The sequence below is a fragment of the Anabrus simplex genome, chromosome 5 (genome assembly GCF_040414725.1).
Source record: "Anabrus simplex isolate iqAnaSimp1 chromosome 5, ASM4041472v1, whole genome shotgun sequence".
Lineage (NCBI taxonomy): Eukaryota > Metazoa > Arthropoda > Insecta > Orthoptera > Tettigoniidae > Anabrus > Anabrus simplex.
In genome coordinates, this window is record NC_090269.1 from 109,329,364 (window position 1) to 109,348,061 (window position 18,698).

Below are 18,698 nucleotides of genomic sequence, written 5' to 3' on the forward strand. Positions count from 1 at the left end.
TTGCACCGGTGCATGCACCCTGAGAGGCCTAGCGCTATGTGAACAACCATGGATATTGCAAAGTGGTCGGACGTCAGCTAATGGCTCTCCTACTTAGAGCATCCTGCATTTGTAACTTAAACAATGTTTTGTTCCTCTTCATTGCTTTTTTGTGAATAAGTAGTAATAATTTTTTACTTAAAGTTTTGAATAAGAGAGAATTCAAAGGAATAACTCATTTTTCAATTAAATGCATATGTCATTTGTTTTTTAAGAGCTCCTAGAATAGGTTTTGTTCTGTTTAATTTCATTTTGCAAATAAGTAGTTATGTTAACATTAAACAAAGAAGATCCAACATACATTCTGTAAAGGTAAGGAATTATAAAAAGATGTTGTGCATATGTTATGGCAGATAAACGAAAACGTGATCCTTTGACAGCATCCCACACCGAGAAAATGCATTGTTGTAATGACCATTTGCACATGCGGGCAGGCAGCACAATAGCATTCACATTGACTCAAGAGGTGTTATGAGATTTCGTTGTCAGCCTCTAAGAATAATTCGCATTCGTGATCTGCGCATAGTTACTGAAGCCATAACTACAGTAGAATTCCATTAGTCCGGCATCAAACAGTCCGGAACGCCCGATGGTCCGGCATCATTCCAGGATTTTTTGTTACTTTCTTTACGTTTGTGATAGTTAAAGCGCACGGCGCGGTTCAAAACCTCCTGGAAGTGTCCAGTACGCGCCTGCTATCGTTAGACACAATCGGCATTGTTGGCTGTCATCACACACATGCTCAGTTTGTTTGATTGTGATCACTTTTCGCTACAGTATTTTTTCTTGCGATCTAGGATCCGTATTGCAGTAGTGTAGTGAACATGCATATCAAAGTGCCCTCTGGAAGTTTTCTTGGTATTTAAGCAGTGACAATATTCTCGAAACTGAAAAACATAAGCACGTAACTCTGACCATCAACCAGAAACTGGAAATCATCAAACGCCTGGAGAAAGGTGAGAATAGAAATATTTTGTTGAATGAATTTAATATTGGTTCGTCAACCATTTACAACAGGAAAAAAAAAAAAAAAAAAAAAAAAAACTAATGAAACTTACTTCTCAATAGGTAACAACTGAAAAATTGGTTTCCAGACAAAACTTAGGTGTTGCAGAAAGTGAATGCAATTTTTCTCATGGTTGGCTCAGAAAAGTTTCAGCATGTAATTCGAAGACTTGATGTAACCGGAGAGACACTTTCAGCAAACCAATATTTGGTGTTGCCCTAATTTTGAGCTAAAATTATTGAACTAATGATTCTGCTGATCAACATTTTACTGCAAAACGCCGTGTTACAGCTGTTTTCTCTGTACGCCTTAACCTATGTCGTAGTAAGAGGTACCGCCCGATAGTCTGGCATTTTTGGTAATTCAGCACCGGACCGGGCACGAACGTGCCGGACCATCGGACTTCTACTGTATCTTTATCGTCAAGTCCTGGTGGCTGCATGGAAGCATCTTTGAGTGAAAGATGCTAGGTCTTTGAATGAGCATTATGTACAGTCCAGACAAAAATCAAATCACAATGTTAAGAGGTGTGGGTTATTAAAGAGCTGCTATCCTGTATAGAGGAAGTGATAATCGTATTGTTTCAACCTGCAAAACAATCACTGCATAATGCAAAGGAGGGAAGTATAATTGCAGCGTCTATCTTATATTTAAAACGGGCATTGTCAATCGAGAGCAAAAGGCCTTCGGAGCCAGTTTGCACCCCGCTTTCGAGGAACGAAAGCAGCTTAGTGAGCAAGTAGGGGAAGTTCATGACGTAATGCGTACTGAAGGCCAGTGGCGCAAAGGTATAGCACATCTTTCTTGACTGGTTAGATTGTGACACGATAAGCATGAACTCGTGTGAAGTAACATTCCGTATTATACAAACGTATAGTGGTTAAGTAGAGGAAAAGTTTTACATCGCTTCTATGCTCTGAGGAAAGAAATAGCTCTCTTTATGGAAATACACAGTGAACCATTAGAAGAACTGAACAATGGAAAACAGATAGAGGTGGTATTTCTAGTACTGTAGATTTCGTCAGGCACCTTAAAGATCTTAATTCCTCTCTACAAGGTAGAGATCTTATCGTTATTCACTTCTTTGATCATGTTAAAGGTTTTAAGCGAAAAGTACTATTGTGGGAAAGTCAGTTCGTGAATAAAGACAGCACATTTTCCCGTTTTGACTGCCAAGTTGTGTCTAGTTCCAAACTATTCCAGTAAAATATTAAGAGGAATATGAAGAGGTTTTAATGTCACTATATGACGAATTTGAGAGTAGGTTTCATGATATTCAGGCATTAGAAAATGATCTGCAGGTGTTCGCTACGCCCTTCTCAGTGGATGTGCAAATTGTTAGGACCAGAACTGCAGCTAGAGCCGATTGACTTACAGTGCGATACTCAAATGAAACGCAAGTTTGCAAACACAAACAGTTTGACTGAAGTTTATGTTCGTTTTCCACGGGAGAGATTTCCTAGATTGCACAAATTTATTGCATATATTTTAAGTGTATTCGCATCAACTTATTTATGTCAAAAGATACTTCATTAATGCAGATTTGTAAATCTAGACACAGAAGTCGGCTCACCGAAGAAAACTTGAAATGGGCTTTGCAACTTGGCAGTACACGAATGATAGTGCCAAACATTGATACAATACTATCTAAATGAGCCCAAAGGTCCCGTGAAGGAAGAGTACACCAGTGATATGTTTTAGTTCGTATGTTTAATTTGTTGTCAGTCATAAATGCCATTGAAATATTGAAATGTGTGTTAATGAGAGTGCAAAGAATGTGTACAAATCACATAAATTGTATTTTCTTTCAGTAAATGTACGTGTCCCAAAGCTTCAGTTAATCATGAAAATGTATTTTCAGGACATACTGCACACTGCTGTATGTTCCTTTGTCAATGAATAATTTTCTTGTCCTGTTATACTCTGTAATCTGTGTCCTATTCATCTCACATGATACATGCTCCAAATTATTATTATTATTATTATTATTATTATTATTATTATTATTATTATTATTATTATTATTATTATTATTATTATTATAGCAGTTGTTCATATGGTAACATTTCTGAGCGGGAAGTACAGTACGGCCACGGTATGCAACCCACCCGACTGCTGCTCTCTTGTCACCTGACAGACAGCCGTTCAGAGCAGAGCAAGTAACACCCACTGCCTAGAGCAACTACGTGATGACGTCTGATTTAAAGGACGTGATGACGTCTGATTTAAAGGACGTAATGACATCTGATTTAATAGTAATTTGAAGTAGAAATCTGTTCAAATATGGATGATTTTAATGATGTTCTGTCTCTGCTGGTAGAAAATAGCTACTGAATGATACGATATGAACAGTCATATTTGAAATAGAAAAATCATTTATGAATAGTTATAAGCTCTGGTACCACTCAAACACCATGATCTGACGGGCAGCAATACATAGCACTGAGTGGAGATCCTGGAGCTCTTTCAAAACTAGGTAGATAACAGTACAGGAATGTTACATTTAAAAACATGACCAGACTTGTAATGTATATGGCTTTTAATCTCGTGGAATTGTGCATTGCATCACCTACCCTCTCTTTCCTGATTACCAAACTAAAAGGTATGAAGATATCTATTTTCTAAGATCTGTAGTGAATTCTTAAAAATAGAAATCTAGCCTTTTGAAGTAAAAGGAGCATCTCATAGTAGCAGTTCCTCATGTTTTTCTCATCCAGCTGAGAGCAATCTTTTGAGGGGAGTTAAATGACTCTAATCCAGGGCTTCTTTCTCAAACCTTGAAAGATTACCACTACATTTACAAACAAATTGTTCAGTAAATCAAGAGTTTGTCAATCTGTCTCCTTGACTGAATAGTAATTGTACTGGCCTTCAGTTCACTGGGCAGTGTGTTAGAATCAAGTCTGGGGTTTTTAATTATGTATGGTCAATTTTTGTAACTCAGGAACTGGGCGTTAGTCTTTGTCTTAATACATTTCTCTTCATGTATATAAAACACCACATTACCAACCACCACAGTTATGCATATTAGTGAATACATCCCTCTGTGTAGGGTTGGCATCGGGAAGGGTATCTGGCTCTACAGGATCTTCCAAAGTGAAAAGGTTTAATAAAATTGTCTTGAATAAAAGCAGGAAAATGCTGTCTCAATTTCTTGTTGCTTTCAGGTTTAGTGCAGAAAATTTTATGAAAGTCATTTCCTAATTAGTAATCTCATTGAAGAAATTGTTGATGGTGAACTGCATGAAATGCGTAAGCTTCATGATGTATCTGTCCTGATCAAGATATCTATGGCTGATAGCCAGCTTGTAGCCAGATTGTTTGGAAATGTGGCAGTTAAGATCGAGAAAAAGAAATCCCTGAACTCCTGCAAAAGATTAGTCTTCCGCAGGGATTTTGTTACGGCTTCTGATGAATATAGGCTCAGAAACCGTGTACATCGGGTTGTAAAAGACGCAAGGAGGATAGGGGCATCTGTGATAAGCTGCTTGATACAGACGTTTCATCCTGACCCTCAACACTCGGGCAATGCCCAAGCATATAAAGGTTGCAATATACTGTTTAACCGTTTCCCCCCCCCATATATACCAGCTTCAGTGACTTGATAAAACTGCCAGAAATATGGCCACACGTCATTGCGTTGTTCAGGTTCGACCTGTAGAAAATGCGAGCATGCTGGTGTCGACAGCACACCACCAGCTGTATGTGCTAACTACTCTTGCATGCTCCAATATGTAAGGGGAGTCCCACATTCAGGGAGGAGTAGATCTGGAGATCAAAACTCTGGATAAACTGTCTTATCCAGACATCTGGAGGAAGTCCGTGTCCACAGCTGCTCTGGAGTTCTCCATCTCCAGAGCTGAAAAGGTACAGTTCTCACTTGAGTTTTGTACCTAATATCAGTACCCAGCAAGCATTGATAAGCATAAGTAGCCACCAACAAAATGAAGTAAGGACAATGTAGATTGTCCTGAGAAACCAATTGGTGTGTCATTGCCAGTGTTGTCTGAGAAGTCTCTTTCCCAGGCACATTCAACTGGGAAGATTTCTCCTACTAGGACTATCCCTCTTACCAAAGTCCAGACAAGAAAGTGCAAGCCACAGTGCTCCTCTAAAAAGTTTGAGAAGAAACTTTCTCCAATTGGCTCGGAGATCACTGGATCCCCAAAGAAGCCTGGCATATTTATTGCTGGATCTCCTCCAAAGATGTGCAAATGATGGGCAAGGCAGAGGGGTCCTTCTTGCTTTTTTTGGTGAACCCAGTTCTCTTGGGAAGAAGGGCCCCTCATTGACAATTGGTTAACTCTCCATTACTTGGTGCTCAGCCTCCACATCTCCCTCTGCTGAGGAGAAATTGGAGGCAGAGACAATACTTTATTTTTACGTTCTCAGCTGGAAGCATTTGCAGTTCTCTCTCCATTGCCCATAATGACAATGGTGTGCAGTGTGTACCTTCCATTGGACTATGAGCTACAAGATCTGGTCACTTAGCTGCTCCTTTTCTCTCACTGGGAAAAGTGAACTGTAGGCTGTGAAGGCCAATGTTTGTTTGCTTCATATGGTTCTTTGCTTCCATCAGTATTGTTAGGGATGGAATTTCATTGACACAGCTTCGTGCAGATTGAAAGCCAGCTTGTTTCATTCATTGGGAGAGCCTTGAAAACTTGCTGTTTGGGAGGTCATGCGATTTTCCTGGTGAGAGTACTAAAATGATTTTTGATTGTTTCAACTTCCCAATTCCGAGAAGTACGCAGCCAGCCCTATACCCTATTTCACTCGTTTTGAGGCATCAAACCAAACCCCATGGCACTACAGCCCTTGAAGGGCCTTGGCCTACCAAGCGACCGCTGCTCAGCCCGAAGGCCTGCAGATTACGGGGTGTCGTGTGGTCAGCACGACAAATCCTCTCTGCCGTTATTCTTGTCTCCTAGACCAGGGCTGTTATCTCGCCATCAGATAGCTCCTCAATTCTAATCACGTAGGCTGAGTGGACCTCGAACCAGCCCTCAGGTCCAGGTAAAAATCCCTGACCTGGCCGGGAATCAAACGCGGGGCCTCCGGGTAAGAGGCAGGCACGCTACTCCTACACCACGAGGTTCGAGGCATCAGCGAACTGAAAAATTACATACTGCATATGAACAGAGGTACTAAGGGTAACCTTGAGTAAGGGTATTAATGCTGCATACAGTCCTATCCATGTTTCCTTTATAGATTATGTAATCAGTAACACACACACTGAAACTGATCAACCTAATCACTAGTTAACATGTACAGTATTTACAGAATGCGGAAGGCACGTAGTTCACTACTTGTCCACTTGGCACAAACAACATTCAGCTCCTAGCCATAGGCCTACTTCATGCTGTGACATGGGAACAGCACACTTGAGGTCCCTCGGCCTTCTTGCAAGTGTCAGGTTGTTGCGCTAGTCGCAAGAAATCTCTAGATCTCACTGCAGACTGCCCACCAGTACTTAAAACTAACTACTGATAATAGAATTACTTAATTTGAAAAACCACATGAAACAAACTACTATTTCCACTGTTAGCCAAGAGCACATGTGTCACAATGTCCAACTCTGACCAGCCTGCTTCTGCAAGCTTGTGCATACTTACCAGGGGACAGAAGTGCCCACAACTGCAAGGCATGTACTGGTTGCCATAACAACTTCTGGCCCCACCTACAATGCTACTAGGTGTCACTACAAGCATGATATAATAAAACTACCTGTAGAAAGACAGAAAGTTACTGTACATGTTGAGGGTAATCTTAAACCACTCAGCCGATTTGTCATTCTTTCACCATTAGAAAGCTTATTTCTTCCATATTATTATAGGATAGACATAGTTATAAAGCTGTACGTCTGGAACCCTTAAAAGTGAATACACTGCCTAAACGGTTATTCTATTGAAGAATAGAGCCACCAAGTGTATTTAGAATTTAATGTTAATTTTGTTCATTCTGTGTTTTGGCACAACTTTACTTGATATAATTCAAAACAAAAGGAGCATAAATTCATCATTTAGAATTAAACTTCCCATAAAAGTTTTAATGTTCAAAGCCGCACATAAATGTTATGGTTTTATGAACAATTTTGAAATGGAACAAGTGCCCGAAGGTGGGAGGGAAGGTAGGGAGCTAGTGAGGAACGCTTACAAGGAAAATAAAGTAAGATATGAGATCTTTCTTAACCTGTGTGATGAACCTGAGTTTTACAACTCCTCTGCTATGCAGGGTGACAGGCAGGTAGCATGTTGAAATAATTTAGAATAGGCATGTGGGAAATGGTCCATTAACATGTATGTGTTTTTTTTTTTTTTTTTTCTGTACATAATTTATAAGTACTGTATTACTAACACAAGTTCGTGTCCATTACCTTTGTTCTCCCACAATGATAAAAAGAGAATGATTTCACTTTCAGAATATGTGAGGTGTGTATAGTGTGTATGCTTATTAGCTGACACCGCATACACAAGTGTGCATGAACATGCAGTGCGTACACTCATTGGGTGGTGCTGTATACGTGCATGCACATGCCACCTTCTTACAGTTGAGTTTGGGAGGCAGAAAAGTGGGACAGTTAAAATATCGTAGTTCAACATGTAGCATATGTTAAACATTGCAAAGGGAAGTCTTTTATGAGTGGTGGAAGAATTAACATTTTATTTTCATAGTGTTCTTTTTATTTCTTATCTAAATAGACTATTTCTAAAATTATTGTTTTCTGTACAAAGTGTATTGGAGCAAGCTTTGACAGTTCACATTGTGATCTGGTTAGGTCTCAAGTTTTTTCTTTATTTAAATGAGGACCTCTTCTAAAGTTGATTGCTTTATGTATATTTTGTAGTATCTTATATAGTGTAGTGTCATATCTTTTGTGTGTATTTTTGTATCACAGCTGTAAGTGAAGAAATTGAATTATCTTCACTCATTATAATTGTCTTTTTCAGGGTAATTCTTCACCTGTAATGACGAATTTGATGCTATTTCTACACCACGGGATGTACTGACTCCATATTGGAGTTAACCATCATATTTAGTGGGATTGGGTCGACACTTCATGGACGTATCTCTAGTAAATCTGTGTTGCAAACCTACTTTTCATTATTTTGCATAAGAAAAAAATATCTAGGAATTTGTGTACTTCATCTTGAAAGACCTTGTAAATGTGAAACTTGGAGATCACATTCATAGGTGTTGATATAGAAAGTAGGCTGAAAATGTATCTGAAATTATGTAGTGTCATAATTTATTAAACACAAATTTCAGTAATCATACAATTTCTGTTCTGTATATGATACTTTTACTATGTAGAAATATGCATGGAATGAATACAAAAAAATCACAGCACATACATATTCTCAAAGTTTTATTGCAGCTTGGTGTAAACAGTGTAAAATGGACAAGACTTGGGAATATGTTCCCCATGTGTACCAGGTCACCAAAGTGTGAATTGAACCATAGAACTTGGCATGCTGCCTGATTTCATCTATTTTAGTATAATTTTCCTTTTTTAAAAAAAAGTATATCTTTAAAAATGCATCATTGTGGTGGATATTTAGAAATTCTTCATAATATCTAAATACATCAAATAAACTAAGTTGATATTGTTGAAAGATTTCTCAGTGTAATTGTGCATCATCGAAGAGAAGTTTAAGAAACACCTGTTCAAACAACTTACGAAATTCCATGAATTTTGCTTAGTTGTGTGTGTTGTATTTTTGGCTCTATTCTATTTCAACAATTATCTGGTTATGTATTCCACAGTACTTCAGTTGATACCTGAAATCCAAAGGTAGTGTTTTGATCGTAGGCAGTGCTTAATTTCTAAAATTTTAGCCATATGCCTCATAAAAGTCACAAGGTTTGATATTTGAAAACTTTATAAAACTTTTGTGAAGTATGTATGAACATACATGTTCCAGTAACTTTTTGTGGAGCAATCCCCTTAAAAACACTGTGCAAAGAGAAATTCCCTGGAAGGTGTCGGAACACTGTTCCAGAGCGTTCTAGTCAAAATTAAGCACTGATCTTAGGTAAGGTATCAGCCACTTCAAGGAACTGATTTAATGCCATTTTCTGGCCTCTTCACAACCATGTTGGTGTCTCCTGCCTGATTTTCAGGTCCAGTTTGAAATGTGTTTCTTTGTTAGAATGATTTACTATTCTCAACCACTAATTCTAGCAAAGTATGCTAATGTGGTGATGAAGCTTCATCTTTCATAATGTCATTAATCAGCTGATAAGTAAAATATTATTTTTGTATAGTTCAAAGGAAAATTTCTGCTTATTTATAATCAAATATTCTTGAGATTAAGATACAACCTAGCATCTTAACTGCTTTTGTTTAAGATGTGTTGTTTATCTGAGTTGTTGCGAACTGTCCTTTTCTTAACTAAAGAAATAACATAACGTTCGGTATCACCACTAACAAAATCTGCTGTTTAATGTACTCATGGGTCAGTGACCTGTATATCAAACTACTTAAATTTTTGAATGTATTATGCAAAAATTTATCATTCACTGCAGAGTTTATCTTGATTTAAGCCAGATGACTGGAATGATCTTTTACTAAAAAGGACAACTTACTGCATTTCTCGCATCTTCCTTATAAAAATAATTCATAAGAAATTTATTACAGAATCCAAGAAAGTGGTTATGAAGTTCCAAAATGCATACTTAAGAATTGAAACAAACCTTATATTAATATTCGTGGTAACTGTTTAATTGCTTTAATGGAGGACAGAATTTATAAAACCCTGTTAAACTTAATAATTAGCATTAACATAGTTTTAATTCTTGATCAAAACTTGAAAAGCAGTTATATTTGCATTCAGTGTGCTATTACAACCAGAATTGCCTTTGAACCGGTGGAGCTTCACATCTTCCTGGCCCTCTAGTACTGAGCTCTCAAGCTCACAGTTGTGACTCAGATGTGAAGCTTAATATTAAATTTCTTGTTATCTGTTTGTGACCTTGAGACTATATTAGCCATAAAGTAATTATTTTGCTGTGTTTAGAATTAATGTGTGCATATCGTTTTCATCGTAAAGGTTTGTAATTTTCTTTTTGTGGTTTATTTATACTTTTATTGTTCCTACTATATTTTATAAAAGATCCCATGAAAGACCACTTATTTTATAAGCAGTTAGTAATTTGTAACTAACATTCCAATTTATTTTCACAAAGACAAAAAATTCCATTGCTTATAAAACACAATGCTTTAACTCTGTACTTAGTTTTTAAACAATCATGTAATTTTACATATATCAGTTCTCTGAAAGGAAGTTAAACTACAGACTTGAAGACAGGTCTGAAAGTAAGTTTCAGTATCGATTATTGAGAGAACGGAGACCTTCAAGTGTCATACTAGTAAAAACTTTATTTCTTGGACACTTATTTCTTTCATGTGGTTAGGGGAATTGTTAGGCAGTTAGAATCTTAACCATCTTATGCCTTAGGTATCAGAAAAAACTATCATTTTGAACTTAATCTTTGTCAGAATGGTTTACTTTGGAGATGTTTCCCTAATTTTCTAATGAAGTCTAAAAATACCAAGTCGGCTGTAATTGACGTTTCGTATTTTAATGGTTTCTTTCCCCTTAGTAGCAAATTGGCACTTATAGCTTTGTACTCACAATACTGTAATAACCCACCTGGGTAAGCAGTTTTGATCTGATAATTCGTTTACAGCAAGAGGATGTTCCTTTCTATTTTTAGTGGAAGGGGAATGTGAAATTCATCTGCACTGAATGTCTCAGCAAATTTGTTGACTGTGAAACAATTCAGGAATGTATATAAACAGAGAAGCTTACTTTCAGACAAATATGGACTTTTCCTCAGGAGTGTTGTTTATAGCAATAAATATGTATTTTTATATTTGGTCATTGTTGCTTTAAACGGATGGTAGTATAATTGTAAGTAGTGCTTTTAAAAAATATTGATATTAGATTTAATCATTCATAAGAGTCTGTAACATTTGTTTTCTATTTCCAGAAGTTTGGTGACTTTTATGAAAAGGTTACTGGTACTATAATCAATGATCTAATATAACACAGGCCGATGTACCTTAATATTGTATTTTTTTAAGCATAGTCGTCAGTATGGAAAATAGGGTGGTAATGACCAGTGTCCAAAAAAGCATTTTTGAAGTAGTTTTCTTTGGATTCAATGTATGATCTGCAATATTGTCCACTGAACTGTGTTTTTCTATTAAGATAATGTTTTTAGAGTTTACCTTTGAAAGTGAATTACTATAGATGCAAGTGTTACTGGCTCTAAGTTTTAACATTTTAAAAAATATCAGTATCCTATAAAATATACCACTTGCCAAGATTCAAATGAGTGAACACAGTTTATACAGTTATGCTAAGTATATGTTAAGTACACTGATTTTTCAAAACATTATACAGTAATAAAATTAAATATGTACATTTTCAAGTAGTATTATTTCTACTTCCTTCCTATGCAGTTGAAAGAACATCTTTCTCATTTCATTTGTCTTATCTCAGAAATAACTGGAAGATCGAAGGAATAATAGTGGGTTTGTTGCTTTGTTGTTGTGCTTTTCATGTAAGTAGTTCTTCCATCAAAAGACTACCAATATTTGAAAAGAATTTACCTTACAGAAATATAACAGAAATAGTATGGTTTTTGAACTACAGAGGCCCGAACAAGTGGGATCTCGGAATATTTATTGTATGAATTAGTGAAATAGATTCGTAGTGCATGAACGTTCTGTTAGTCTTGTCGAAATCTCATTTTCAGTATGTAGCATTTTATTTCAAAACAGAACTACAGTGAAATCTCTATACTATACCCTACTGGCATATGAGAAATCAGATAAGTTGAGTGAGTATGGGGTTATGCAACTCGCCTATCGTTCCTGTCCTTTCTTCACCTGGCTAGATCATCGGAGAGCGTGTGTACGGTCCTGTGGCCTTAATAAATGGATCTTAAAGATCTAATTGGACAGGAAGCGTCATTGTGTGAGTAAATGAGGAACAAAGTAAGATAAACAAATTTTAATGAGCACAAGCACAAAATGAAACTATAAAAAGAAATCCAAGATTACACATTGCGATAGCAATAAAATTACAAGATTAAATTATAGGCCATAAAGTAGCAATAAAACAAATTCATGGAGTCCATGTGATAATTGCTTTTGCTTTGAGGAAATACGATCAGTCTGAACAGGCCGTTTGTATAGAAGGCCTTGGCACAACGTTCAAGGTTTATGATGTTAGGAGCAGTAATACTTCGCAGATTTATAAATTATCATTATCAGACATTCCTTCACCTATGGGATGTATTTACATATGTACATGAAAACAGGACTAATTATTACCTCAAAAATCGCTGAAGTTAAATGTGAGCCCGAATCTCACCAAGTTAAGAATGGGATTGAACCAACAACCACTGGGTAGCTTGCGTGCTACAACACTTTCTAATGACAAACACATGACAATTCAATAAAATACAAACAATCTAATAATACAATGCACAGTAAAACAACACATTCTGCGACACCTGTAAATTAAAACAAGCTAAATGGAAAGAGGAACATTACACTCGCACTCTTCTTAAAGGATCACTTCTCTCCGGGGAGTGCTGGGCTGTGTCATTGACCACAGGCAGAGTGGAATTGGCAAGGTCATCTCGACCCGACCAAAAAACGTAAACAGACCCTTCTACAGGGCCAAGTTTCTCACACAGCTGGCTCTCTCGACAAATGGGACATTTAAAACCTCTGCTTCTCTAAAAGCAGGTATATTCTTGGCTCTCTGGACCTTTCCATAATTCACATGGGATCATTCCTTCCTCATTCACATTAAGGCCTATGTGCCTGACCTCTTTTCGGGTCTACTTCATCAAATGAAAACACTTTCATGTATAAGTTCATCACGAAATCTTGACTATCATCCATACAATGTAACTCTTTATCTCTTAAGTCCCCGGTTCAGATCAAGTGCAGAGTTGTGGAAAAACTCTGCTGGTAAATCTAGAAAATCCTTTCTGATTCGACATTGCCAATGCATGCACGCTGCTTAGCCCCTTTCTGAAATTCATGCACGTGCGTACACACACACACACACACATACAATCCTGCAGTCCTATTTTTAAGTTATCTAACACTTCATAATAAGTTTCCATTCGACATTTTAAGGTGGCAGAACTTTCCATTTTAAAGACACTGACTGTACAACTAACTACATTAACATGCATAAAAGAATAAAATAAAGTATTTACATGGTAACAAACCTAAGTTAGACCTATCTCCCTCAGAACCCATAAAACAAAACTAAAAACACTGTCTAAACATGCAGTAGTCCTGTGAATAATAACTAGTTGCCAGAAGGGATTAAGACATCTTATTTACATTGAAAGGTTGCCAGAAGGGCTAAACCAACATTGTATTTACATTAAAAGAAACTATCTGCAAAAAATTACTGTCCCTAACTCATGCCAAAACACCTGTTCATCTCATTGCCGGTGACCTCATGGCTCCTCCATTGTGGACACTGCTATTCTGTTTAGCCCATCAGGCTGCCGTCATCCTGGGTTGACAGTCCTGGTTTCAGCTCCTTGGTTGGCTTCATGGCGACACCATCTGCTTGAGGTAAATATAGGAAGATCTCGTGCTATGTCAGCTCTTGATGTGGATTCCAGGTCCTAACTGTAATCAAACGCCTAGTGGTGCACATGGGATGCTCGTACCCACATTCATTGAAATTAAAACTGAAACTGGCGGTTTGTAAAGCCAAATGTAATTGATATGTCTACTGCTTAAAATGATAGACTAGTTAGTTGAAACATGAATTGTTATTGTCTCATGCTCAACTGCACATGCGAGTTGGCCGTGCGCGTAGAGGCGCGCGGCTGTGAGCTTGCATCCGGGAGATAGTAGGTTCGAATCCCACTATCGGCAGCCCTGAAGATGGTTTTCCGTGGTTTCCCATTTTCACACCAGGCAAATGCTGGGGCTGTACCTTAATTAAGGCCACGGCCGCTTCCTTCCCACTCCCAGCCCTTCCCTGTCCCATCGTCGCCATAAGACCTATCTGTGTCGGTGCGACATAAAGCAACTAGCAAAAAAAACTGCACATGCATATTAATCCGGCAATGGTATTACTAGCTGTTCGAGTCTAGAACTCACTCTTTTTATAGGGAGCAGCAGGGCACGCCATGCCAGGGGGTTCACCAGGATACACACTTGAGATTGGTATGTGACTAGTCTTCTCGTTCCCACAGTGCACCCGCAAATGCTATATTGTTGAATTCATTATTTATTAATGTCTCAAGACACATCATGTTTGGAAAATTATGAGGATTATTGCTATGGTTTTATCCTCTCTAATAACCCTCTGGGAGAGTAGGTATAGCCCGATTTCCTCGACGAGGCAAGCCTGCTTCTTACCGCTTTAATTTTTAGTAAGATGGCATGGTGCTTCCCCAAACAACATTCAAGTATCTGTCCTTTTCTGACATATTCCTTCTCGCTCACTCTTGGTGCCACGCCCGTCTCAGTGGACTACGACTTCGCGCCAATTGTGAATTGAGTCCTATGATGCATTACTATCATTGCGCTAAATATCAGTCTTTCAAATCTTGAACGATACGGTTAAATACATTGATTACCGATAAAATATTCTGGTTCCAGCATTATATGTGGAACTCATCTCGACTGAATGTAATCTAGATAACAAATAAATCCATTATCATTTTTTCAGAGCTGCTGATGTGCTTTCCTCCTGTTACTGTGATAATATAAACTGTGAAACAGTCAGGGAAAAAACATTGATGTCATTTGAAGAGTAGAAATGACCCACTCCCACTTATTGGCTTGCTGTTCTCAGCCACATTATGCCACCTCAACTGTGGAGAAAAGTTGACCTTGGCTAATCTGGACCTTCCCATTCACGATGACATCCTAGACCCTCAGATTGGCAGGCTTGAAGTCCACTTTAAAGCCATTCAACGAATGGAAAGCGGTGTGGTCTACCAACTCAGACCATCTGTTTTGGCCTCTGCTCAGCAAGAACAGCCCTGTTCCAGGATTTCATCTTCCTAGGAGGACATTGTCTGATCTAAATAGGATCAGAACAAATACTGGAATCTTCAGATCCTTGTTCAGATCGGGCAAAGTTCTTTCACCCCCAATATGACTGTGGAGCTCCTTCCCAGTTTATGCAACACATTCCAGTGCAGACTGCAGACGTATGAAGGTATTCAATCAGACTTTGTTCAGGCCACACCTTCTGTGATAAAGTGGCTGGATAGTTTTAACTTAAGACTATAGATATGTATTGTTGCTTGTCATGTGTATTTATGAATATATTGTACTTTTTGTCAACCTTCCATCAATATTGTAGTTCTGTATATAAAAGTCATATGACAGATAAATAAAACCAAACCCCATGGTGCAACAGCTCCGAAGGGCCAGGCCTACCAAGCGGCTGCTGCTCAGCCCGAAGGCCTGCAGATTATAAGGTGTGGTCGGCACAACAGATCCCCTCAGCCGTTGTTCTTGGCTTTATAGACCGGGGTCACCATCTCACCTTCAGATAGCTCCTCGATTATAATCCGATGTCCAGGTCAAAATCCCTGACCTGGCCAAGAATCAAAGCTGGGGCCTCCAGGTATGAGGCAGAGGTGCTGTCCTACACTGCGGGGCTGGCACAACAGATAAATAGATTAAATAAAAGTGAATATTGTAGTTCTTTGCTAAAATGAAAAACAAGTTTGATCAAACAACAAAAATGAATTAATATAATAAGTGTACAGTACATTGTTGCCAATTGAACATGAGGTTAGCTATTCTAGTTCTAATTTTTGTTTATTCTTTGGGTTACATGCTCTCAAGTCTGGTCTTCGTCAGAATTAAATGTTATGAATTGTGAGGTAATTAATGTAGTCTAGTTGTAAGATGTTTACCTATACACCTGTTAATGAGAATTAAGACTAAATCCTTGATATAATGATAACTCCCTCTAAAACAATTTTTTTCTCTGGTCCGCCTGGTATCGTATCAAGATTTCAGTGTATAGGTATATTTTTACAGTTCATGCGCAAAGAGATCTAAGTCGTCATCAGCTAATTACTCTTGAGTCCCCCAGTGAAATTATTACTACTATTAGGTTTAGGATACAGTATGGTACTATGGTCGTCTGACAAGAGAAGTCGTTTGGATGTGCGTTTCAGGGGAAAGGGGGGTAAGCAAGGTTGCTGCGGATGCACCTACCTCAAGTCCTGACAAATGTCTGTTCTGTCCATAGTGACTCTTGCGAATTGAGGTGGTGTGAAGTTTCAAAGTGGTAGAGCAATAACATTGTGCTTTATTTACACATACATTACAACTGAATAGCTCGTTGTTGAAAGGCACTATGTCCAATTTTTGAAGTTTTGAGATAAACACAAAAAACTATTTTTCCGCTCTTGTATTGTAATATGAGATGTAATTGTTTGTACAATGTAAAGTGTACTCACACGCCGTTATAATAAAGTAGAAATTGTATTGTTCCGTATACTACTAACACTTTTACTGACAAAATATGTAACTGGACTTGGTTCCTTTCAACATGGAACGAACAGAACCTGTAAACGAGCAATAACATTTACGTTCTTGGTTTATTTCCTTTATTTCTAAGTGAATATATGTATATGCAAGCATGAAAATAAAAGGTAACTTAAATGGAATAACTGTTATTTTCTTCAAACAACACACGGAATTGATTATTATTTTGTTATGCGGTATGTTTATATAAACCCATTATTAATAAAACAGCTGCACTGTAGTCGTAGATATCGAGGAACAAAATCATATTAGCAAAACAAGTTATACGGTAGCTGAGGCCATACAATTATTATTATTATTACTGACACGGCCATTCTAGTAATTCTTCAAAGAATGCTTTACTCGCCTCAGAAGTCGTTACATAACGACGAACCTTCTTGAGATCATCCTTTTTCATTGATTTGATTGGTACTCGTCCTTTCTCATAGGCCTTCATCAACTGATTCATAAGAGGACCATTTCATGGCCCAGACTGAGACAAATGTAATGTGTGATGGACTAAACTCCCAATGAAGGGACGAGCAATCACTCTGCCAGGATGATCTGCAGAATACTGGAACTCGGAAAACGATGCAGGAGCAAACACCACCTTCGCTCTTCTAGGAATGTCCTTTCCTGTTGATTCATCACTTAGGGTACGTTCACACCGCACGCAGCGAGCTTAGCAGTAAGCAGTACGCAGGAAGGTAAGCGGCATGTTCCGTTTAGAAACACAGCTTCTTCCAATGAGACCGTCCACACCGCACGCTGCGAAGGTTTCAAGGACATGCCATGCCAACTCTCCTGCTTGCCTCGCAGCTCGACAGGCAGCAGTGTTTATAAATCCAGCGTACTGCTTACTAGCTCACACAGTTTTCACCATGGAAGAAGTTTTAATCAGTGTTGTGTTTAAGAGAAGACCTTTATGGGATCCCAAAACAGCGTCGTACAAAAACAATACGATTAGTAGGAAACTTTGGGACGAAGTAGCTACAGAGGTGGGCTGTGATGGTAAGTATTCAATATTATTATTAATAATACTTACGAAATTGACTGGTGTTCTGGTTTTATTTTCTCAACTCTGTTTAACGATTAATATAGCAGATACATAAAATAAGGCTGCCTTTAGTTACATGAGGTTTACCATTTAACTAAATGAAGAGAATCTCATTTTTTCTTAGCACTAAAAAATATTAGCAATGAAAATATGACACCATCAAAATTAATGTGTAACTAGTCCCTCTCTGTTTCTTCTTCTTTCGGTGCCTATCCATTTCGGATGTTGGCGATCATGATGGCTATTTTCGTCTTGTTTGTGGCAGCGCGGAACAGTTCAACTGATGACATATTGCACCAGCCTCTAAGATTGTCAAGCCAAGATATTCTTCTTCTTCCAGGACCCCTTTTGCTGTTGATTTTGCCCTGGAGTATTTTTTTGGAGTAGGTTGTATCTATCTGTGTTTACTTCAGCATTTCTTTCCACAATGTTTTCCGGTATAGCATAATTATTCTGCCAACCCAGTTTTCTAGGTCCACTAAAATAATGCATTAGTATTTCCCTAATTTGTTTAGCTGAATTCGAGAAGCAGAAGTGCGAACCAGACTCTTTATTTTGTACTGTTGCTGTTGAGGCCGTAGCAACGTTCATGAACTGAGGATCAATACCCTCTTCAGCAATAACAAAATTGTGTAATACACAAATAAAATTCACAATAGAAATTGCAAGATCAACGTTCGTTTCAATCGGTTTTTGCAAAATTCTCCATTTAGCACTCATGATTCCAAAAGCACATTCTATGCATTTTCTTGCTCTGGATAGACGGTAATTGAACACAAGTTGAAGTATGAAGGCTTTCACGGCCGGTGTCAATATAATAAAAATCTTCTGGGCTGTTATGCCATGGTCCACTCCTCTAGCTTCTCCCAGACGTTTCGACTACTGCTGCGGTAGTCATCTTCTGTGGCGTCATGTAGATACGCTCTCCTGTATCCCGCTGGCGACTGCGAAAGTTGTTTGGGAAGCAGCTGTATTTATATGTAAGTGTGTGGCCTCCAATTGGTTCGCGCTGTGCAATCCGACATCTGATTGACTATCTGAAA

The 18,698-nt window shown here is 38.1% G+C and overlaps 1 protein-coding gene across 1 annotated transcript in view; it reads left to right on the forward strand.

Annotated features, from left to right (window-relative positions):
- LOC136873815 (BAG family molecular chaperone regulator 2) overlaps positions 1-11,481 on the forward strand; it is a 50,823-nt gene extending 39,342 nt beyond the window's left edge. The window contains exon 3 of the mRNA XM_067147071.2: positions 7,996-11,481. The gene's annotated coding sequence lies outside the window, so the exon portion shown is untranslated. The remainder of the gene's footprint in view (positions 1-7,995) is intronic.
- The last annotated feature ends 7,217 nt before the right edge of the window (positions 11,482-18,698 follow it).